The following is a 26,431-nucleotide window of genomic DNA, read 5'->3' as shown; positions in this document are numbered from 1 at the left end:
AAAATAAAAAAATTTCTTAAGTTGTTTTAATTTTATTTTGAAGAAGTTTCATGTTAATTTTTTCAACATTAAATCAACGTTGAACATTTTACATTTTACGTTGCGTTTTTTCCCTCAGTGTATTTTTAGATTTCATAAAAATGTTCAAATTTTTTTTGTTTTTTTTTTGAAAAACAATTTTTTTGAAAACTGATTAATCGATTAATTCCTTTTTATTGGCATTGATTCTTATTTTTTAAATAAAGCTTGAAAATTATTACATTTTCATATTTTCAAAAATTGCTAAGACGATATCAAAATGATTTGTATTATTTTTAAGGTTTTTTTTTTTATAATTTCTTTAAATAAATCGTTAACAGTTTTTAGATTATAATATTAGAACATTTTTTTTTTTTTTCTAAATTTCAGTATATTTCATTTTTTTTAAGTAAAAAAAAAATTTTTTTTAATGTGTATAACAGGCAATATTCTGTTCTTCACAACTCCACAACAAAAAAGCCTTTCACAATTAAGATGAGAATAGATATAAAACATATCCAAAAATTCATTTACACCATAAAAAAAAAATATCAATTTGAATTTGTTCATCCAGTTCAATAAAAATGAAATAAGTTTAATTTGTCGACAACAAGTACTAGATATAGAATACCACTAAATTCTTAAACATCCTGTACCATAATTTATAAAACTGATCATAAAATAAATTGCCCAAAAAAAATATGTTCGCACTAAATCTTATTTTTGTTCTGGGTTGTGTTTTTTTTTTTTTTTTTTTCTATTTTCTTATAAAACTTACTTTGTGTCGTTAAATAAACATAAAATATTTGATGGAAATATTTTGAAATGTCGTAGTTGCCTATAGTAATACATTAAACTCATTCATACACTTACACATACACACAAAATGTTTTATTTTGTCATTTTTTTCTACAAGTTCAATGTATGTATATGAAAATGAGTTTATTTTTTGAAGGTCTTTAAATCTAATATTTGATGACTATTAAAAATCATTTAAGAGAACCTACCAAAAAATAAAATAAGAGCTTTTTCTCTTAGATGAGAAAAAAAAATCTAGTTTATTGATAAAGATATGGGAATAAGACCCGTAGGAGTATAGTCAATTAAAACAAACAAAACAAAAAAAAAACAAAAAAAAAACAAAAATGAAAAACAAATAAAATAATAGAAACAATACAAAACAAGTAAATAAGGAAAGGAAGAATAATTTATAGTCCTTCGTTTCGTATCACATCATCGTTGACCTAAAGAAAATAAAACAAAAAAAAAAAAAAAAACTACTTTTATCAATCGAGATAGGAAGAAGAACCATCAACATTTTTTTTTTTTATGTACAGAGCTTTTGGCATTTTTCCTTCATTGATAGGGCGGCGACAGAATGAACAAGATTGCCATCAACTTGTTTGTAGTTTGTATTTTTTTTTTTTTTTTTGTAGGGGAATGTCAACGACCCCTTCTCTACTCGCCATTGACAAACTTACCCCGAAACATAAGCTTCCCTTATCGATTTCACATTTTTATTATTAAATATTCATTTATATACAAGACATAACGTTTACTCTAGAACGAAAAAAAAGAAACAAAAACAGGGCACATTTTCGTTACTTTTTTTTTTTTTTTTCTCCAACCAATCATTCAATTATTTTGATTGAGTTACTTTTGGTGAGGGGGTTTCATTGTTTTTTTTAGATTTTTAGAAAATCTATAACATACAAATAATAAGACGCAAAAAGAAACAGTTTTTTTTTTTATTTTTTTAGAGTTCTGAGATTTTTTTTTGTGTTTCAGCTTTAAGAAATACAATACATTTTAGTGATTATTACCATTCCTTCTTTCAGTGGCGTACGTTGAGTCGTCGGGGCCCCGGGGCAAGACTAAATTTTGGGGCCCCTTTGATATTTGAGGGATCCTTAGATACAAAAAAAGTACGTATACGCCATACATTTTTTTTTTGTATGGCTTATTTATTTTTAGGTTTATTTAAATGTTTTAATATGTTCGTAATGCACTTTGCTATGTTTACTTAAAATTTCTATCATAAAAGTAGTAAATACTTGTTCTAGCGGCCCCCAAAATTAAATATTTAGAGACCCCTAAAATAAATTTTTTTGAAGCTTAGAATTGATAGTTCTTGGGGCCTCTGTTCTGAAGTAATGTGTACACATTTGATTTACCATCATCAAACATAGTTTATTTCTTTTGGGGCCCCTGAAAAATTATTTTTGGGGCCTCAAAATTAAGTGCTTAGAGGCCCCTAAAATATAATATAATTTTTTTGGAGCCAAGAATTAATAGGTAGTGGGGCCTCTGTCTTGATGTAATATTCGGAATGCCAAAAATAACGTAATGTTTTTATTTTGGGCATTGATGTATTTATGTTAGGGCCCCTAAATTGATATTTAATTTTCCATTTAATTGTTTTGAACCACTGAAATAACTTTTGAGGATCCACAAATAATATTTGTCATGTCATCAGAAAATTTGATGAATATTTTTGTTCTCCTTAGTATCTAAAGGAGTTCCTGAAAAATTATTTTTTGGGATCCTTCATATAATATTTTTGGATCCTCGAAGTCTTATTTTTTGGGGCTCCTAAAGTAATATTTAGTAATCCATCAACAAATGTAGGTTAATTTAAAAAAAAAAAATGTTTTTAAGTCCTGAAGTAAAAGCATTTGGGGCCCCTGTGCAGGGCCCTGGCTTGAAGTTGTTTTTTGCTTTTTTGGGGCCCTTAATGTATTATTTGTGGTTGCAAAGAATTTTCAAGTAATATTTTTTTAGGTCCTTAGATAAAATTATAATTTTTCTTTTAAAAAAGCAGTTTATTTTTTTTGGAGCCCCTGGAATAACCTTTTTATTAGATAAATATATATTGTGTGGCTACCAATGCATTATACATTACACTGAATGACATAATTTGTCTCCCTTGTATCCGAAGTGATTCAAATAAATTTTAATTTACTTCGTAACTCAATTTATGCTAACAGTTTCCTTCTCTGCATTGTCTCCAGTGGGAGCATTGAGGTCGGTCGGGGGCCCCGGGGCGTCGCCCTGCTTGCCCCAAGGGAGTGTACGCCCCTGCCTTTTTTTTTTGTAAAAAATAGATAGTCAATCCGTGCTGATAATACCACTATTACTATGATATAATGGTACCTAATCACAAAAAGAAAATGTCTAAAATGCATATAAAAACTATGTTCGTAAATTTAAAACAATTTTAATATATGAACGTGAGTGTTAAGCTACCTATGAAGCAGTACCTACCTAATTGGTAGTGACATTTTCAGGTATGAAGACACGGTTTTTTTTTTTAAATATTTTTTTACTTCTTAACAAAGTACCTTCACGGGTCGTTTGAACGCGACACTACTCGAAGTGTCTTGCACTCCATATGTTTTGATGCAGAAATGTTCCTTGGGGTCTAAATAGTAAGAAAAAAGCTTTTTTAAAATTTTCTATCGAGCTATTCGTTTTTTATGAGCTTAATAAGTTATGAAAAAACGTACTTTTACGTACTTTTTCACACGTTTTTGTTAATAACTCTGTTAATAATAATGGTAGAAACTCAAATAATGGCTCTATTTTTAGAAGAAATATGCCTCTTTTTAACGGCATTTCAATGAAATTAGTGGCATTTTTAGATCTTCAGATATTCGAATCTAAGTCCGTTCATTTTTTCTGCCCAATTCGATTTCACTAATCAAAAAGATTTTTTTATAGAAGTCAGGGTATACTTTTCTAATGGTTTTTCGTATGCTGAACTCGAATCCGAAGTCAAAAAAATTCCATCACATCAAGTTTTTGAGATATTACAGTTAGAAAATGTAAAATACCCTTTTTTAACAGTTTTTGAGGTTATGTCATCTTGCGTGATAATTTTTTATAATTACATTTGTAGCGGTTTCTTAAAGAACTAAGTTTCTTCTTTTAAAATCCGTTTAAATCATTTCGATATCGCTTTTCTTCTCCGAGAAATCTTAAAATCAATTCAACATGTTTGGTGAATATTCTCTATGAAAAAAAATCTTATGTTCGTTTGGGTTTCATGGCAAATCGCTAAAAATTTTTGCATTCCTTTAAGTTTTATGGTTAGTCAAAAATTTTCTTACCCATAAACTAACAAAAAAACTTAAAGGAATGCAAAAATTTTTAGCGATTTGCCATGAAACCCAAACGAACATAAGATTTTTTTTCATAGAGAATATTCACCAAACATGTTGAATTGATTTTAAGATTTCTCGGAGAAGAAAAGCGATATCGAAATGATTTAAACGGATTTTAAAAGAAGAAACTTAGTTCTTTAAGAAACCGCTACATATGTAATTATAAAAAATTATCACGCAAGATGACATAACCTCAAAAACTGTTAAAAAAGGGTATTTTACATTTTCTAACTGTAATATCTCAAAAACTTGATGTGATGGAATTTTTTTGACTTCGGATTCGAGTTCAGCATACGAAAAACCATTAGAAAAGTATACCCTGACTTCTATAAAAAAAACTTTTTGATTAGTGAAATCGAATTGGGCAGAAAAAATGAACGGACTTAGATTCGAATATCTGAAGATCTAAAAATGCCACTAATTTCATTGAAATGCCGTTAAAAAGAGGCATATTTCTTCTAAAAATAGAGCCATTATTTGAGTTTCTACCATTATTATTAACAGAGTTATTAACAAAAACGTGTGAAAAAGTACGTAAAAGTACGTTTTTTCATAACTTATTAAGCTCATAAAAAACGAATAGCTCGATAGAAAATTTTAAAAAAGCTTTTTTCTTACTATTTAGACCCCAAGGAACATTTCTGCATCAAAACATATGGATTCAAGACACTTCGAGTAGTGTCGCGTTCAAACGACCCGTGCCTTATTTGATTTCTAGTATAACAAAGTAGGTACTTGTGCTTTTATAGTAAAAAAAAAACTAATTTCAAAGCTTTTTTATTGAACAAAATTAGGAAAAATGTATAATTTGAGTTTTTTTAAGGAATTTCATAAATAATGTAAAAAAAAAAATAAAATCTGTTTTCAAAATTAATTCTGATAACAGTAATTAATTAATCTTTTACACAAAAGCAAGTCGGCCATTCCATTTGCATTTTTAGGACATTTTAATTTAACGCTTATTATTCAGTTTATCTCAATGAAGAAGCAATACTTTTTCTTGAAACTTGGTAGGTCTTAAGGGCTCATGATAAAGTTGAGATTCTAGAAATTTCAAGAAAAACTAATTCAAAATAGCTAGATTATTAACAGACAAAGGCGGTAACGGAGAAGAATTTTACGCGTCTTCTCCGTTACCGCCTTATCTATAAATAATTTGGTTACGTTTAATTAGTTTTTCTTGAAACTTCTAGAACATCAATTTTTACCTACCAAGTTTCAAGAAAAAAGATTGCTTTCTCAACGAGATAAACTGTAAACTAGGTCAATATGTCTTCTCCGTTACTTTGGAATGGCCGAAGTATGCCATTTTATAAACAAAAATTTTCTAATATTTTTCAAAAAAAAAAAAGTAGGTATACATTATGTATGTATGTGGCATTTTTAAGGAAACGGTATTCAAAACATTAAAAAGAAATTTCGATAAAATTCATCAACCCGTTTTCAAAAAAATGTTTTTCTAGAAAATATTTTTGAAATACATATTTTATAAAAATTCAAAAATGTTATTTTTTTTGTAAATTTTGTAAACTTTATTTATAACGATAATTTTAACGTTTCTGCATACAAATCTTGGTTGAAATTGGCTATGTCGTTTACGAGAAGATCATTAATTAAAAAAAAAGTTCTATGACAGGTACCGTTAGTAACGGTACAAAAAATATTTTTTTTTTTATTCCAAAAATTGATTCTGACAACTTTTCATATAATAATTTTTTATGTTTTTTTTAAGTTAAAATAACGTTTTATCTTTGATCATCTTTTACATACAAAACTTTAACATTATTAGCGCAATTTTAACAATTAAATTTTCTATTAATGGCTATCGGAATATTAGCCATGTTTCCGTCACACTTCGAGGTCGAGAGAAAAGCTTACTGGGAATTACTTCAGTTGGTATAAATAATTTGGAAAAAATTGAAACTAAACTTAACCAAACAAAAAGATCTTCAAAATCAGTGACAATTTGTAATCCAAAGAAATGAATGTATTCCTAACTAATTTTTTTTTTTTTTTGACAAGGGGGCTATTCCGGTTCTATGATAAACTAACTATAATGATAAATTTGTACCTATGCAATAACTTAAATTGTGAAAAGTTGTGTTATTTAAGAGTTTTGTGAATCCCCTCTAATTGCAGATTTTTGCAGATTTTTAATTTGACACTAGATGGCGCTCCACAATTGTTATTTTTTTTTTTGTTCCCATTTGAAATAGGTATATGTTGACGTATGAGGTGTTTTTGAAGTGAAAACTTCTTTAGTATCATAGTGATTTGAAACAAGATGAAAAAAAATTATCAAAACAAAAAAAAAATAATTAAAAACAACGGCAACACTTACAGTAATAAATGATACCATTTCCGAAAGGAAAAATTGTACACTTAATTCTAATTTTTAAATCAATATATTATAACAAATAGTTTTATAATCGATTTCAAAGTTAAAAATAGGTAAAAAAAATTGAAAAATTATTTTACCAGATTTTTCTATTTTCAAAATATTTTTCGTTTTAATTTTTTTTTTTTTATTTTCAATTTTCTCAAAAACTAGAAGACATAGAAACATAAAGTTTTCACTGTTCGATAAGGAATCAATTGAGGCAGTTTTCTATGTGAGTAATTTTGTTTTATTAAAATTTACAGTCTGGACAAAAAAAGTATAAAATGAGTTTAAAAAAAATGTTTTTCACCTATTTTTAACTTTGAAATCGATTATTTCAAAAACTATTTGTTATAATATATTGATTTAAAAATTAGAATTAAGTGTACAATTTTGCCTTTCGGAAATGGTATCATTTATTACTGTAAGTGTTGCCGTTGTTTTTTAATTATTTTTTTTTTGTTTTGATAATTTTTTCTTAGAAAACTGCCCCTCCCACCTAAACGGGGTGAGATAGACCCCCCTCTCAAAGAAAAAAAATGTTTGTATTGAACTCCTCTACAAAAACCCGTTATCAAATCCTGGCGCCCAAGTTATCCTACTACGTGCCAAAACAACATTTTTGTTCTATACCTAAAAGTTCGAATTTCTGTATCTGGGATGAAATCGTAAATTTTTTTTTTCTAAGCCAATTTTAAACTGATTTTCATAAAAAATACCTCGTTTGATTTGGAAATAAATATTATTTTAGAATATATTTTTAAAACAGCATGTTTTTGTGAAAATATATACTTTAATTTGATGTCGAAGTTGGGTAAATGACGAAAAAAATGGAATGTTTGAACTTTGACAGCTTATAAATTCTAGGTGGTTTAACCAAGTTATATGTTTTATACATTGTTGAAAAAGTATATTTATCTCCTATCAGAAACTGTAAAAAAAAATCGAAAATGGGTAAAAATTTTACGAAGCTAGATTTTTTTCAATGGGTGAAGGTCAAAAAAACCGTTTTTTGCCCCTAACTCCAGATTTTGGGGGTGTTAGGGACTTTTTAAATACCGTTTCGCAATCAGTGCGACTAGCTCTACAAAACGTGATAGGTCTCCGCCCGCGTATATTTTAAAACCGCATTTTTGTAACACCGTGTAATATAAGGTGTTTTTTAAGAATACATTTATGACTTCATAGAGTCAAGAAATTAAAAAAAACACAGTTTTCTCCTATTTGTTTTCGTATCAATTTTGAGCATAAAGTGAAACTAAAATAGGTTATTTCCAATTATTATTTAAAAATAATATTTATTTCTTAATAATAACGAGGTATTTTTGTTTTAAACGTGTTAAAAAAAAAAAAGTATTTTTGTTTAATTCATGAATTTATCAAACCTAGGGTTTTACTAAAAATCTGAATGTTTGTTAATCCTCTACAATTCTAAATAATTTGTTTGCAGATTATTTAGCCTAGTTTAAACAACTAGTAAATTTTAGCAACACGCGCATTTTTAGTAGCTGCTCAGTTAAATGGGGAATCCACTGTGTGTTATCAAGGTTCAATTCTGAAGAATATTGCTTTTGTTTATACCTTCCACTTTGCTATGATTAATGTTAGACAAGAAAAAAAAATAATAATAATAAAAAAATACGCATAAAATTCTAAGATTTCAAACAAAACAAATACACAAAAATAATGTAGAAGTAAATGGTTAATAACAATACATTAACTTTGTTAATAATTTTTTTCTTTATTTCTAACAATAGGTTAATGTGCCAGCCAAGGTCGTCGTTCTTTTTTTTTTCAATATAAAATAAAAAGCTTCATAATAGAGGAGAGATAACTGTGATACTAAATATACTAACACTTATATAAAAAAAAAAAATTCTTGAGACTTATTAGAATGAAATATTTTTTGTGATTGTGGTTAAAGTTTGACTGATATACTGACATTTTTATAACAACAAAAAAAAAAAATCTAATTTTAGTATCTTACATATTTGAATATTCAGTTAAAGCATAATTTAACCTGCTTTTTAAGTTATATTTGCATAATTTGTTAATTAAGTGGTATTGACTATTTTTTTAAGAGATATGTGTGGTAGATGTGATTAGGCAGGCGTGTCTTTTTGAACGGAATCAATTTAAAATAGAACTTTAGGAGGTCAGAACAAATCAATTTTTATGTTTTAAATATTCCTAATTTTACTAGAGTGACGTTTTGCTTCAAGGTGTCAATTATTTCTGGTTTATCGATGTTAACTAGTTACTTCATATGCATTTTCAAAAAAAAAAAAAAAAAAACGCATAACGAACGATCTTTTAGTAACATATTAAAACATTTTGTACACATTTAAGAACTAAATATTTAAATGCAACGTTTCTCAGGAAAACCTATAATTTTAAATGCATTATAGCAAAAAATATTTTTAAAAAATATTTTACATAAATACAATACAAGTCAACAAATTATAATTTTTGGTTTTTTTTTTTTTTTAATAAAATTTTTGTCATAGTATATTATTATTTCAAATTAACTTTTATCTCAAAACAGATATGGCTTGATGACCTTGTTCAATCGGTTTTCATTTCTTTTTTTTCTTTTTTAATGGGATTTCGATGAGATTATACATTTTTATCAATTTATTTTATTATAAATAAATATAATATTTTACGATAAAACCAATCAAACTTGTTTAACCTTGTATGGTTTTATTCAGATGCATAAAAAAGAACAAAAAAAAAAAAAAAAAAAAAAAAGGTATGACACATTGGATTTAGATTTACGAGTACATACAAAAAAATGTATATTTCTGGTTTCACATCTTCAATTTGGAATGAAAGTCATAAAAAAAAAAAAAATTACAAAAAATATGTTACAGTTTGTTGACATTTTTCTTTTTAATATAATTTTGTTGAATTAAAACATTGGTTCATTAAGTTAAAGTTGTCTAAGGACAATGTCCGAAAAGAAATAAATAAAATAATGAAATTATAATAAAGAAATGCTGAAATTGAAGTAAAGATCACTTATTGTTTTGAGATGATAATTCAAAAAAATGTATCTAAATTCTATTTGGTAAAAATAAAAAAAACATCCGATATTTTATTTTGTTGTTTCTCTATAAAAAATAAAAATCTTAAAAAAAGTAGAGAATGACTAAAAAAGGTTAACGCAATTTTTTAATCAACTCAGGCTACAAACTAAACAAGTATCATTTTTCGTTCTTAACCAAGAAGATGAAACTCTGCCTTAAAGAAATAGATTTCAAATACATGACATTGACGCATTGGTATGGCACTAAGATGCATGCTTTATGTTTCATAAAAATACATAGTAGTCCGGTCAATTTAGACATCCGAGTTTACACTAATTCCCAGCAAGGAAAATTGGTAGGATTGTTGGAAACACCATCATAAATTAAACCTAAAAAGTCCTCATCGATCCGAGACCTGGAAAAAAATTTACTTGGGGTCAAAGGTCACAAAAATTTTCAATGCAAAAATTGTAGACCAGGTTATTATCTATAAAAAGTGTCATGACACTTTTTTTCCTAAGACCCACCGTTTCTTTGGTATAACGATTCAAAAAGTTGAAGCTGAGTTGTAATCGTCATAATCAGGCCTATTCTGAACAAATAACTCCCAACTGAAAAGTTACTGAAATTTCATTATTTTTTTAGCTTGAATTTCGTTCTTCAATGGTTAAGAATATGGGGAAATTTTTTCGATTGGAGCCCTTCTCCCGAAACCATTTTCCTGGGAATTTTTGTTTAGAATAGGTCTGAATATATAAAGGGTGTCCGATAGAGAATGGACAACTCTAAAACGGCTGATAGCTACTCTTATAACTGTTCTAAAAATCAGATAGAAAAATCTTCTATCGCAACCAGTTCATAAAATATTCGCATTTTTTCGTTCAGTGTATTTAAAATTTTATCATCTTATGTTTTCGTTCACTAAAACCACGAATGAATGAATTTTATTTATTTCTTTTTTTATAATTTTCTACAATAATTGGATGAGTACATAAACACTTTAAAAATTGCATAGCTATTGCACATTTTGCTTAGAAAAAATTTGAAATCTGTTTTTTTGATGCAAAATGTGAAAAAAGCATTTTATGAAAAATTTTAAACACCTGTGGTATAAAATAAATCTATAGAAACCTAGGTAGCCAACTTTCTTAAAAATATTCTCGTCTAAGGGCAATATTAATATTTCATTCGAAGAATGTTATATATACATATATCCATAATTAACCTCGTGACTTTACATTTTAATATTTTTTATTCTCGTTCACTTTTTGTTTGATGTTTTTAAAATTACTTACTTATTTTTACATTAATCATTCAAAAAAGCTTACCTGAAATGAGAAAAAAAAAGTTGAAAATTAATTAAATTGAAGACACAGTAGGTAGATACCTACATTTTATTGAATTTATTTTTTTTTTTTTATTCAAAAGTTTATTAAATCAATGGTAGTGAATATCTAATTAATAACCCAGAATGAAAAGAACTGCTGCTTTCAAATAGTCGTCTTTGATTTTTTTAACTCCTTTTTTTGGAAAGTAGTTCAAATGTTTTTTTTTATCGAAATTCGGCCGTTAACCAAACACAACTACATAAAACGGCAAAATATTAACAGAAAAACTTTTAAATATAGATACCTACAATACTGTTTTTGAAAGCTCAAAAATAGTTTAATATATAATTTTATAATTTTCATTGCCAAAAACTAAAGTTTTGTTGTTTTTATTTGAGTGCAAAAACATTATATTTTTTTGCAAAATTTTAACAGAACATGTTCCCAAACACTTTTAACAAAAATTTTCTTTAAATTCGGTCAAGTCGTTTACAATTCAAGTAAATGAGAAATCAAGAAACCGTTAATAAGGGTTTAAGATTTTTTTTTTCTTATTGTAAAAAATACGACCTCCATTTGTGATAGAACACGCAAAATAAGAGTCGTTATCGATGATTAACAGAATGATTTTTATGTTCCTTACTTCTACATGTATTAATTTTATAAAAAAATGTGTATTGGCAGGGATGTAAAAATATCAATTAAAAAATGCATTTGAAATTTAAAAAAAAAAAACATTTGTTGCAAATAAAAAAATTTAATTTAAAAAAAATTTATATTGCAAACAAAAATATTTTCTGCATTAAAAAAAAAAAATGCACAACTGTGTCGCACGAACTTGCTCTTAGAGTTCAAGTTGCTTAATTTTTTAAGACTTTTTATATAGAAATTTGGAAAATAAAAATAGGTACAAAAAAAAAAAATAAAATAAAATTCGTTTTAAAAAAAAATAAAATAAACTCTGAAATCAAATTGCCCTCCAAAAGAAGTATGCAGTTTTGATTGATATATTAACATTCATTTTTAGAAAAAAAAAAATTCAAAATCGTTAGAGCCGTTTTTTAAAAACTAATTTTTTATAAATAATTTTTTGGAAAAAAAGTTTTAAAATAAAATTGGTACGCCATTTTGTAGTAATCACTAATCAACATCTAAAAACAAAATTTCAAAAAAATTCAATGTCCCGTTTTCGAAAATTTGATGTAAAAAAAAAAATTTTCTAAATTTTTTTAAAAATCCAAAAATTTTATTTTTGGCTTATACTAAAATCATATAAATGCTTCTTTACAAAAAGTTTCGTTGAAATCGAATAAGTACTTTCGGAGATAATCGGATTTGAAAAAAAAAAAACGCTTCTATGGCAGGTACCGTTAATAATGATTTTCAAAAAAAAAAATTTTTATTAGAAGATAAACCTTGTCTTTAAACTTACATTTAAATTTTTTTAAACAAAATCGTTGGAGCCGTTTTTGAGCAATTTCAATTTTACTAAAATCGTTATATGACAAGTACCGTTATTTTTGGTCCAAAAAAATTAATTCCAAAAACCCCTCTGTAGAGTCGCCAAATAATGCCACATACCAAGCTTGACATCAATCGGTTCCATCCGTTTAGGCTGTAGCTTCGTTTACAGACAGACAGATAGACTTCCGGGACAAACTTTTTTGGCATCCTCTACCATCGTAATGTCATGGAAAAATGCTATCTCAACTTTTTTTTCTACGAATGCATAACTTGATATATAGTACCTATATCGCAAGTAAAAACAATGCAATATTTGTGAATTAAATATTTTTTTTTAATATTAGTCGAATTTTCAATAATTAATATTATAATTGAAATTGCTAATGGAAGGTCAAATAGACAAATAGTCAAAATTGTAAGAAATTTGATCAATACCTATTAAAAAAAAAAAAAATATTTAATGAATACGTATTTTGCATTGATTTTTTTTTTTTGTAGCAATAAATTTATTTTAAATATTTTGAATTGCAATAAATGTTTATTTATTTTAACCACTGAAGACTGCACTTTTTGGTATGTTTCAATTTCTCGAAAATTTAAAGTGCTTGAGAATTTGTGACTTTCAATCTCTCTGTATACCTAAGAAATAAGATTAAAAAAAAATTATTTTTTAATTAAATTTATTTTTGATCTTGATCTTTATTGCAACAAAAAAGCATTCTTATTTATTTAAGTATTCGTTTTCAAAAAACATATTATAACAAAAATAATTTTTTTATTAAAAAACAGCTCTAAGAAGCAGGATGGATCTTCTTTTTACGTTACTAAAAATTTAAGTTTAAGACAATATATTTGTTTTATTTCCCCCCAAAAACACTTAAATACTTTGAATACATGTTGCATGTTACTACATCTATATAGATTTCATAAACAAAAAATGTATATTAGGGTGGGTCAAAAAAATCGAAATTTTTTTTTTTGATTTGGTACTCCGAAAAATCGATTGCTAGACCCCTCTAGAATATACACACCAAATATGAGCTCTTTATATAAATGGGAAGGTCCTCCGCTTTGCAATTTTCCATTTTTACATCAAGCTTCTACTAAAAAAAAAATAATTTTTTTATTAATTGACTTTTTAGCAAATTTCTTTTCATATTCTTGTAGGAAATTGAACGCTCTACAAAAAAGGCCTTATACACTTTTTTCGTTTATCTAACCGTTGAATAGATATTTGAGGTCCAAAAATCGAGAAAATCTTTAAAAATTCGTTTTTTTGTTCTTAATTTTGTAACAAATATTCTTGTTGAAAATTGATTGCTCCACAAAAAAGGTCTTATTAACTTTTTTCATTAATCTAACCATTCTAAAGATATTCGAGGTCAAAGTTAAAAAAAAATATAAAAACATTTTATATTTTTAAAAAATTTCTAATTCACTGAAACTTCATTATTTTCAAATTAGCAATATATATTCTTGTAGGGGCTTAAACGTTCTACAAAAAATTCCTTGGAATGAAATTGATTGCTTTAACCGTTTAGAAGATATTCGTATCCAAACCAATGCTCACTGATTTCAATAGTTTTCTTATGACCCGTATGCATTGCGATTTGGATACGAATATCTTCTAAACGGTTAAAGCAATCAATTTCATTCCAAGGAATTTTTTGTAGAACGTTTAATAGACCGAGAGCCAGCGACCTAAAGTTTGCAGGTAATTGCTTAGTATTCACCCCTATGAAATATGTTTAAGGACATCCCCAGGCATGTTACTGCACAAAAAAAAGTCTCGTGAGACGTGGCAAAAACGGTCTGCCAAGCACTTGAATGTGAAAAAAATTTTAAATTAAGAACTCGACCTTAAATCAAAAAAAAAATATTTAAAGAGAACGGCAACACTTACAAAACTAAACGATACCTTTTTTTAAAGGTAAAAAGTTATACTACTTTTTGGTTTTTATATAAATGTTTTCTGATGAATAGTTTTTGAAACAAAAAATTTCAAACACAAAATTTTGAAAAAAAATTCAAAAAAAGTTCAAACAGTTTTTCTTTTTTTATAAAATTTACCCAATCAAGTATTATTTTTTTTTGTTTTAATTTCTCTTATATATTTTGAGTCAAACACCGAAAACTAAAAGTCAAAATCTCTTTTACTTTTCGAGAAAACTGAAAATTACCAAACCTTCTATTTTTTCACCAACGCCAAAATTACGGCTATTAATTATGTCTTTCAGAAAGGAAGTAAGATGTTCACGGGTTTTATTGCAGGAATCGTTCAATGGTTTATAAAAAAGATAAAACCGCGGAGTGCTATTAAATGAGAGGGTGGGAACTGGAGATAGGGGTGCAAAAGCCCCCTTTTTGGTTTTTTCAATATATCTCGTAAACAAAGCATAATTTTGAGATATTGTTCTTAATAAATTTTGTAGAGAATTAAATTTTCTATAATAATATTTTTTTTTTTAAATTTATAAAAAAAATTTCCTTACCAAAACAGTCAAAACAAACAAAAAAAAAATCAAACAAAATCAATTTTTTTAGTTTTTTTACTTTTTTGGTTGTGTCTCTTATTTGGGCTGAGATAGACATTAACATTGCTCTAATAAAACATAGAAGATTAAATTTTCTTTGAAATGCTGGTCTCATCAAATTTTTTCATTGAAAATTAACTAAAATATGGCCATTTGAACCTATCTTTTTTTCGCAGATTCAGTTTTTCTCAAGTAAAAAAGAAAAATTTGAGGGGAAAGTACTATAACTTAGCAACCAAGAATTGATAGCGGTTTTTTGTAGAAGGGTTAAATACAATCATTTTTTACTATGGGAGGGGGTGTCTATCTTCCCCCGTTTAGGCGGAAGGGGTTATTAAAAAAAAGAAAAATACTTAAAATCAAAAAAATTTATTATAAAACAACAGTAACACTTACAGTTATGAACGATGCTTTTTTCGAATGCTAAAATTATACACTAAATTTAAATTTTTAAGTTAAGTTATTTAAACCGACTATTTCGAAATAAACGATTTCAAAGTCAAAATTTTAGAAAAAAAAGTTTAAAAAACACGTTGGTTACTATTTTAAGAATGACTTTGGATTTCAATACGAAGATTATCCATAAAGTAAACAGCCTCAATTGATTTCTTATCAAAAACTGAAAATCATTATGTTCCTATGCCTTCTTGTTTTCCTTAAAAAATTAAAAAATGCAAAAACTACTTTCTTTACCAGGCTCATTCATTTATTTTGAAAACAATTGATTTAAATAACTTAACTTAAAAATTTAAATTAAGTGTATAATTTTAGCTTTTGAAAAAAGTATCGTTCATAACTGTAAGTGTTACCGTTGTTTTATAATAAATTTTTTTGATTTTAAGTATTTTTCTTTTTTTTAATAACCCCTTCCGCCTAAACGGGGGAAGATAGACACCCCCTCCCATAGTAAAAAATGATTGTATTTAACCCTTCTACAAAAAACCGCTATCAATTCTTGGTTGCTAAGTTATAGTACTTTCCCCTCAAATTTTTCTTTTTTACTTGAGAAAAACTGAATCTGCGAAAAAAAGATAGGTTCAAATGGCCATATTTTGGTTAATTTTCAATGAAAAAATTTGATGAGACCAGCATTTCAAAGAAAATTTAATCTTCTATGTTTTATTAGAGCAATGTTAATGTCTATCTCAGCCCAAATAAGAGACACAACCAAAAAAGTAAAAAAACTAAAAAAATTGATTTTGTTTGATTTTTTTTTTGTTTGTTTTGACTGTTTTGGTAAGGAAATTTTTTTTATAAATTTAAAAAAAAAAATATTATTATAGAAAATTTAATTCTCTACAAAATTTATTAAGAACAATATCTCAAAATTATGCTTTGTTTACGAGATATATTGAAAAAACCAAAAAGGGGGCTTTTGCACCCCTATCTCCAGTTCCCACCCTCTCATTTAATAGCACTCCGCGGTTTTATCTTTTTTATAACCCATTGAACGATTCCTGCAATAAAACCCGTGAACATCTTACTTCCTTTCTGAAAGACATAATTAATAGCCGTAATTTTGGCGTTGGTGAAAAAATAGAAGGTTTGGTAATTTTCAGTTTTCTCGAAAAGTAAAAGAGATTTTGACTTTTAGTTTTCGGTGTTTGACTCAAAATATATAAGAAAAATTAAAACAAAAAAAAAATAATACTTGATTGGGTAAATTTTATGAAAAAAAAAAAACTGTTTGAACTTTTTTTGAATTTTTTTTCAAAATTTTGTGTTTGAAATTTTTTGTTTCAAAAACTATTCATCAAAAAACATTTATACAGGGTGTCCCACAGTCACCGCCCCAAATGAAAACCATAGATTCCTGAGGTCATTTTAAGTCGAAAAACTTAAGAGGCAATTTTCTCGTTTTCGTCCCGTTTTCGAGTTACCAGGGTTTTTATGATTTTTGCTCTCTTGTCCTTTAACTGGCCTTATCTTTGCCAAACAATGTTTGATTTGAAAGATTTTTTTTACAACCAATCAAGAATTTATTACAGTTTAAGTTTGTCTCAAAACTTTTTTTTCTGCGGATAACCGTTTCTCCGCCATTTTGCATCAAACACAATTTTCTTCGTTTTTTAAGTTGTTGTTTACACTTTCATATAAATTAAGTAAAAAAAACACGTTAATAAGTATTAATTTTTTGTGCTTTTTATTAAAGCCCAGTTTATTTCCATAAAAAAAAATCAGTTTTATTTCATAAAAAAGGCTACTGAAATTAAAAAAAAAAAATAAACAAACTGAGTGAATAAAAAAAAATTATTTTTAAATAAAAAAATAATTTAAATGAATTAAAACTTTTTCTGAGCTTTGTCTATTTGTTCTTTTCTTAACCACAATAGCTCAGAAAAAGTTTTTAATTCATTTAAATTAATTTTTTATTTAAAAATTATTTTATTTTTTTATTCACTCAGTTTGTTTATTTTTTTTAATTACTTTCAGTAGCCTTTTTTATGAAATGAAACTTATTTTTTTTTATGGAAATAAACTGGGCTTTAATAAAAAGCACAAAAAATTAATACTTATTAACGTGTTTTTTTTACTTAATTTATATGAAAGTGTAAACAACAACTTAAAAAACGAAGAAAATTGTTTTTGATGCAAAATGGCGGAGAAACGGTTATCCGCAGAAAAAAAAGTTTTGAGACAAACTTAAACTGTAATAAATTCTTGATTGGTTGTAAAAAAAATCTTTCAAATCAAACGTTGTTTGGCAAAGATATGGCCAGTTAAAGGACAAGAGAGCAAAAATCATAAAAACCGTGGTAACTCGAAAACGGGACGAAAACGAGAAAATTGCCTCTTAAGTTTTTCGACTTAAAATGACCTCAGGAATCTATGGTTTTCATTTGGGGCGGTGACTGTGGGACACCCTGTATAAAAACCAAAAAGTAGTATAACTTTTTACCTTTAAAAAAAGGTATCGTTTAGTTTTGTAAGTGTTGCCGTTCTCTTTAAATATTTTTTTTTTTTGATTTAAGGTCGAGTTCTTAATTTAAAATTTTTTTCACATTCAAGTGCTTGGCAGACCGTTTTTGCCACGTCTCACGAGACTTTTTTTTTTGCAGTAACATGCCTGGGGATGTCCTTAAACATATTTCATAGGGGTGAATACTAAGCAATTACCTGCAAACTTTAGGTCGCTGGCTCTTAGACTATAAGCCCCTACAAGAATATATATTGCTAATTTGAAAATAATGAAGTTTCAGTGAATTAGAAATTTTTTAAAAATATAAAATGTTTTTATATTTTTTTTTAACTTTGACCTCGAATATCTTTAGAATGGTTAGATTAATGAAAAAAGTTAATAAGACCTTTTTTGTGGAGCAATCAATTTTCAACAAGAATATTTGTTACAAAATTAAGAACAAAAAAACGAATTTTTAAAGATTTTCTCGATTTTTGGACCTCAAATATCTATTCAACGGTTAGATAAACGAAAAAAGTGTTTAAGGCCTTTTTTGTAGAACGTTCAATTTCCTACAAGAATATGAAAAGAAATTTGCTAAAAAGTCAATTAATAAAAAAATTATTTTTTTTTAGTAGAAGCTTGATGTAAAAATGGAAAATGGCAAAGCGGAGGACCTTCCCATTTATATAAAGAGCTCATATTTGGTGTGTATATTCTAGAGGGGTCTAGCAATCGATTTTTCGGAGTACCAATTAAAAAAAAAAGAAAAGTGTTTATAAAAATTATCCAGTCGGCAGATTACTGCCTTGAAAAAGACTTTTCATACTGATTTCATAAAATTGGTATGGATTAATTAAAATTAAGCATTTTTTTTTTATCAAATAGTAACCTTCTATCCCCCAAAGTTGTAAAAAAAAAAACAATAATTTTCCATAAACTATATAATTTCCAGACACTAGTGCAAAGAAAACAATTTCTTGGAAAGAGTTCCTCATGACATTCGTTTAATTGAACAAAATATTTATTATTATTATTCGTTATTATTTTTTTTTTTTTTTTTTTCAAAATAACCTTTGAGCTTTGAACACCTGTTAAGATTAATATTTGAGCAGCTTAAAAACACTAACTTAAATATGATGTTAACATCTTGATAGCTTTATTTTCCAATATTTTTGTATTTTCTTTTATTTTTACAGGTGTTATAAAAATTAAGATATAACAGCTGGATTGGATTTATGGATTTACGTGCGTATTATTTTATAAAAGGTGTGTTTTATATTTTTTATCTCATAAAAAATAGTTAACAAACGAAATCAGTTAGGTATGGTGGTGCCCTTATTAAAGCAAACAAAATATTGTGAAATAGTACTATTTTAAAAATACATTTTACATGGATTAAAATAGGCCTTAACATCATGTTTTTACATATATTTATAAAAAAAAAAAAATAATACCATGTACAAATACATTTAACTGTTTGAAAATAAATACCACTTTATTAACCATTAGCATGTTTAATCCTGAAATGGCTACAAAAAGCTATCAGTCGCAATTATACCCATTTTAATGATTTATTTGTAAAATAATAAAATTAATTTTTCTTTTAGTCAAAAAAAAAAATTACAAATAAAGAATGAAAAAAAAACACTTCACACGAAAAAAAAAATATATTAAAAAATTATAATTAATTCATTATTATTTGAATAATTTATACAATTAAGAATTTTGAACTTTGAATTACAATTAAATATGATTATATACTACTTAAGATCATTTAATTTATTATTATTTTTATTATTATTTTGTATTTCATGGTTTAACTTGGATTTTTAATCATAGAAGATATTTATAACAAAAAATAAACCAAAAAAAAAAAAAATTGATTAAATCAACTTTTGTAACCATCATTTTATGGAAGAAGACATGACTTTTTTATGATCGCCATTTGACTCTTTGTGAATACAAATTTATTTCTTTGAATTTTATGATAAATTCAAATCAATGAAATATTTGTTATGTCACATCATTAAAAATTGTGAAATTCTTGAGTAAGGAAATGCTTACATTTAAGCGCCAATTTTGAAGAATTCATAAAATCTTTAAAAAAACAAATATGTAATTATAAATTTGACTTCTGTTTTGCATAAAAGCATAAATTTAATAAAAATGATTTTTAAAATTTATTTTCCAGAAAAATTTGTCACAAAGTGTGACTAAAATTTTGTTTAGAATAATTTAACTGGAAATCAACATATCTTGATTTTATAAATTTTCATTTTTAATAAGCCGGCGGAAACTAAATTTTATCTTGATCTATAGAAATATGTTAAATACAAATAAATTCTGTAACCATTTAAGAAATTCTGTTGAATTCTCAAAGAAACCACAAAACATAACTGGAAACACTTTAATCTGTCAAATTAAGAAAATAAATTAAAAATATAATCGTGCAAAACGTTTACAGTTATTTTTTGTTTATTTTTAAATTTATCATTTTTTTTTATCTTTTATTATTACATGTCACGTACAAATACAGTTTTGATACATGTTGCAGATTATAATTAATAAGTTGTCACGCAAATGCAACACTGTTTAATTTATTTGATTTATATTTATTAATCTTACGTTTACGGAATTTGTAATTTTTCATTCAACATTTTGGCAATAAACACATAATTTTTAAAGATCTGTGTCATCTGGATAAATGTTTTTTTTTACTTTAGATTTACTAAGGGTTACTGCTTGGAAACCATTTTTTTTTGTTCGAAAGAAAAACGATCTTAAATTAAAAACATAAATAAATTAATATATTTTTAAACAAAATTTAATATAAATACTAACTAAAAATATTTTTTCTATGAAATATTATTATTTAGTTAATAAAGATTGAAATAAAATAAATTTAAATAAAAATATAATAATTTTTTATACTAATACAATTCATTCAGTTTAGGAACATAAAAAATACCCACTCAATTTTATTCGAGACGCAAAAGTTGACAGAAAAAAATAAAATGTATTTTAAAGAACACTTCAAAGGTATCATAGGACTTTTTTTTATTTGTTTAGGTACTTTTTTTTCAAATTCATAATACTTCATTTAATTTTGTCAAGTTTCTGTTGAACATTGCTATTTTTGTTTGTAAGAAAAATAAAGTGAAATGAAAGGTAAAAAAAAGGACACCAAACAACTTCGAATATCAGAAAAAAGGGATTTTTTTTTATGGAAAATTAAAGCAAATAACAACAAAAATTTTATGTATTGTATAAAAATTTATACAACAACACAAACAATATAAGGATCTCCACTCCAGCATGTATTTTATTTTGATAAGTGTCTGTCTAGGTATACCTACATAATGTATTGGTTACTATGGAAGTGTGTTTTATTTTATATCTCGAACATCATTAAAAGCTACTTTCCCGGAGTCCGGAGAAATTATTTTTTTCTTTTTTCATTTTTGTTTTATACCTTTAATATCAACAACAAGTATTTTACAGGACTGTTTGATAGTTACATATTTTCCTTTATACCTTTAAGGTTTACATATTTTTTTTTATCAATTCTTCATGTTTTTTTATTGGTCACTGTGGTGTATACGTAATTTTTTTTTAATTGAAAATATATTAACAATATTTAATATTTTTTTTCATAGGTTTAAAATATATGATTTTTTTCATAGGTTTAAAATATGTATGTCATGTCAGAGGTTTGATTTGAGAGTTTTTCAAAACGAATGAGAAAAATCTCAGTAATCTGATGAAGAAAACTCAAGTTTTTGTCAAAGATTGAACAAAAAAAAAATTATTTTTAACAATTTTTGTTTTTCTACACATCACTGTGTATTCCTTATTTTTATTTTTTTCTGAAGGGGGATGAATCTTATGTTTTGATTTTTTCCTTCTTCAAGTTAAAGTCTATAAGAAAAAAAAAAATTATTGAATACTAAAATCTAGGATTTATGCGCATATATGTACATCGACCAAAAAAAAAAAAAAAATACCTCTAGATATTTCGAAAAGAAAAATACAAATAAAAAAAAAATAATAAATATATAAAAGGAACATCATAACTTTTACTTGACAAATTGTTTCAAGGATTTTTGTGTGAAGGTTCTTAGAATTCTAAACAATCTTCAAACCCATTAGAAATGGTTCTAGAAAAAAATGGTTCCGTGAGGTAATCGAAAGATTTTTCAGAATTGATCCAATTAAAAATTTATATTTATTTTTTTTTTGCTTAGTATGAATAAACATGTTTAATGAATATTTAAGTGTTCCAATAAACCTTCTCGTTTGAGTATTAACAATTTTTTTTTTTCAGTTCGTCATTATTTTGTTGAGTGATTTGGATACTCTTGACACGTTACCTACTTAAGCGCTTAGAAAAAAAAAAAAATAGTCCTATCTAATAAGGTCATGTCAATAAATAATTGAACAAAATTTCAACAACAAACATCATTTTGAATGTTTTCGAATTCATTCCCGGCAACATTATACCCAGTTTATTACCCAATTTATACTCTTTTAAGTATTTTTCGTCAAATAATCTTAGAAGATTATATTTTATGAAACATGAATTCATTTTTCTTACTTGACTAAGGCGAGGAAAAAGACGGTTTTAATTTGAATGTTTTATATTTTTGCAAGCATGTATGTTCCCTTACAACTTCTTAACAATACAGGGTGTCCCGGAATGAAATAAGAAAATTTTGAGAGATGATTCTTGGGTTCTTAGAAAAAAATTGTTCTACAGTAACTCTCTATCTGCAAAGTTGATACCATTTAGAGATGATTTAAGAAAACGCTTACTTTGGTATGTCTTTACTTATGTTAATGTTTATAACTCCATTAATACTTACGATAAAAACTTTATAAATGTCTTAATTTTTGACTAAAGCAAAAAAAAACACATTTTTTAGAGATTTTACCTGGTGCAGGTTTTCCCAAATACCATAAAATCTATAAGTTTTTTGGCAAACTTGTAAATAACATTTTTGTTCATTATTGTTTTCTTCATAGGAATAAATTTATAAAACACTATGTTTATAATACATTTATCGAAGAAAATCGGCCCCAAAGTCAAAAATTATCATGGGTAAGAAAAAAATAATTCCATTTAAAAATTAATATCTGAGCAATTAAAAAAAATATTAACATTTTTTAAATGCAGGTACAAAAAATAGCATTTTTTCTAAAAATCAAGACATTAATAAAGTTTTTATCGTAGGTATTAAAGGAGTTATTAAGCGTTTTCTTAAAACATCGCTAAATGGTATCAATTTTGCAGATAAAGAGTTACTGTAAAACAATAAAAGAATATACAAAAGAATCATCTCTCAAAATCTTCTTATCTCATTCCGGGACACCCTGTAGATCATACTTTGACAAATAAGATGTTTTTAGAAGCGTCTTATCTGTCCACTAGTTAAAGGACTATCCGAGCTATTAAAGGAAATTATGATATTTAAGAAATCTGGAATCTATAATACTTCTGGCATTTTTCATCTTTGAATATTTTATAATAAATATCGAATTTTATCAACTTTTTCTCTTTTAAAGTATAGTTTTTTTATTTTATTTTTGAACTTTTATATGTATCACCTGGAATATAACTGACTGCATAGAATGAAATTTATAATGAATCCTATATAAAGTTATTCCAAGTAATCATTAATTTGTAATCATATTTCTAGTATTATTTCGAGTTGAAACTATAGCAATCCTACAGCACTCGACATATACATATACATTTCCTTTTCACAGGATATTACTTTTTGTACATTCTTTAACTTTTTCATTAAATCATATTACAAACATTGCAACCCTGTTTGTTATTGGCACAGAAACAACAGTATAAAATCCTTTAACATGTTCACAAGCATTATACCTATACAAACTATAGTCAAGGCATTGGGACTATGCACACTTAAAAGTACATTTACGTTAATAATGTGAATGTAAAATCATAGATATGCTAATGCTATCATATGGCTTATTGCTCTACTTCAAACTACTAACAAATTAATTTTTTTGTTTGTAATTAAATGACATTGTGCAGTTTTATTTTAATAAATAATACTATTTAATAAACTGTCCACTTGCTGTTACTGCCATTAGAAAACAGCATAAAAAAAATTATTTACGCATAACTCTCGAATTATAACTCAGAAAAAAAAATTTTAAAAGTTAAAAGCTTCAAGGCTTAACATAACTTTCAATTTTTAATTTGGTTATTAAATATTGCAGATATTTTTACTTTTCTCCTCACTTTTCAATATTTTATGTACCTATTACCTAAAAACCAAGCTGAGTTTGAAAATTCAACTCAAGCAATTTTTTGCAGAAAATTAAATTTTTAGAAAGTGATATTAAAAAAAAAAATTATTTAAAAAGAATAATTTAAGAAATTAAGAAAATTGCAATTAAAAGTCTGAATTGTTTAAACGAAAAGTAAGAAAGGTTCAAAAAAGGCTACAAATATTAGTTTTTTTTTTTTGTAATTAAAATTTATTCAAAACTAAAAAAATAATTTAAAAATTCATTTTTTTGGCTCCGTGAAGCCAGAACTGCGACCTCAAAATTTTTGAACCAAATTTGTCTAATTCGTTTGTCCACCGTTTGTCCATGTTTGTCCACCCAAAATTTTCGTTTGTCCACCCTTCAAAAAAATTTTAGAGCAAATTCTTTTTTTTTATAGGAAGTCTGAAAAATGAAAAATTGTCTAAAACGCTCAAATTAAGAGATAGACGTATAAAATTAATTAATTTTTTTCAAAATTTCAAATTTCTGTCGTTTGTCCATACGTATAGAACTCGAGGTGGACAAACGACAAAAATTTGAAATTTTGAAAAAAATTAATTTTTGGCGATTTTATGGGACTTTGAATTTTTCAGTACAAATTTTGTTTTTTGAATATCTTTTAAACGTAGGGTGGACAAACGATGATTTTTTGTTTGTATTCATTTCTCGAGGTGGACAAACGATTGCCGTTTGAATTTTTGAAAAATAATAATTTTTGAGGACTTTTTAATTTTCAGTAGAGGTACACTGTGGTGTATGCGTACTTTTTTTAAGAGTTGTTGAATATCTCCTAAACAGAGGGTGGACAAACGATGATTTTTGGTATACGTGAAGAACTCGAGGTGGACAAACGACAGCAGTTTGAATTTTTGATAAAAATTGATTTTTGGGAATTTTAGGGGAGTTTTAATTTTTCAGTGCAAAATTTGTTTTTTAAATTGCTCCTAAACGGGGGGTGGAAAAACGATAATATTTGGTATGTATATAGAACTCGAGGTGGACAAACGATTGCAGTTGGTTTTATACGTCTATCTCTTAATTTGAGCGTTTTAGACGATTTTTCATTTTTCAGACTTCCTATAAAAAAAAAGAATTTGCTCTAAAATTTTTTTGAAGGACAAACATGGACAAACGGTGGACAAACGAATTAGACAAATTTGGTTCAAAAATTTTGAGGTCGCAGTTCTGGCTTCACGGAGCCCATTTTTTTAAATTACAAAAACATCTTTAAAGACGTTTTGACCTCCAAACAAATCCATTAAATTTTTTGTATCGATACATAAGATTTTTGAAAACTGTTAGAGTTGTTTTTTTATAAATAACATAATTTTTAAATCTTTAAAAAAAAATTACTATTCCAATTAAAAAAACAAGGATAAAAGATGATTAAATCCCATTTTTTGAAAACAATAAGATTTCTTTTAAAAATAAATGGAATCTGTTTTAACTCTGATAAATTTAAAGCGAGCTTTTTATTGTGAAAACCCCGACTAAAAATTAAAAAAAATCCATATTAATTTTATATGCATACTTATTAAAACAACTTTAACAAATTTAAAATTTTTTATCAGACTTCAGCTTTAGTTGCAGTCTAATGGTAAAGCACTGGCCTCCTGAAACATATAAGTTGTAGGATCGATCTCCAGTGGGTTCAAATTTTTTTAATTCTTAAAAAAACTAAAATGTCTTCACATAAAAATAACCAGATTTTCTTATTTAATTAAATGGATTCTTTTAAGTAAGTCTTCTTGAAAAAAAAAGGAAACATGCAGAAATCCTTTTAATTTCAATACAGAATCGTCTTGTTTTATTTCCATTAAATGTTAGCTCAATTAAATAGATAACGAAGAGGAAAAAACAAAAGTTCAACTTTTCTATATGGAGAAAAAAATTTTTTTTATGTTCAGGACCTTCGCGAAAAAATACTAAAATACTAACGGTTAAAATTATATACTAAAAGATAAAAGCTACTAATATTCTTAGTATATAACTGTTTATTTAGTTCCTTTGGGAACGCTTGAAATTATTATTAGAAATTAGTAAAAATAAGGGATTATAATTTCTTCCAACCAAAATCATTGATTTTCTCAAATACTTTACTTTATTATTTATTTATTATAAAAGAGCCTCAAAAAATTCCCTCGTAGATGACCCTGAAGGTGTTTACTCATATTGGTGTTTTTTTTTTTCTTGAAGATTTTCTATTCTTAAATAAATGCAAAAAAAAAAAAAAAGTAGTAGAAGTCCTTGAAATTTAACAAAAAAAAAAAAAATAATAATTGAACTTATTGCAAGACTTCACAACTTTGA

At 26.0% G+C, this 26,431-nt stretch overlaps 1 protein-coding gene across 5 annotated transcripts in view; it reads right to left on the bottom strand.

Moving 5' to 3' along the window:
• Nucleotides 1–26,431, bottom strand: part of LOC129911561 (neuronal PAS domain-containing protein 2-like) — a 197,322-nt gene that overhangs the window by 74,414 nt on the left and 96,477 nt on the right. The gene's annotated exons all lie outside the window — the stretch shown is intronic.

Source organism: Episyrphus balteatus, chromosome 2, assembly GCF_945859705.1.
Source record: "Episyrphus balteatus chromosome 2, idEpiBalt1.1, whole genome shotgun sequence".
Classification (NCBI taxonomy): Eukaryota; Metazoa; Arthropoda; class Insecta; order Diptera; family Syrphidae; genus Episyrphus; species Episyrphus balteatus.
The sequence above is the reverse complement of the archived record's forward strand: the minus strand, read 5'-3'. Positions and strand labels throughout refer to the sequence as shown.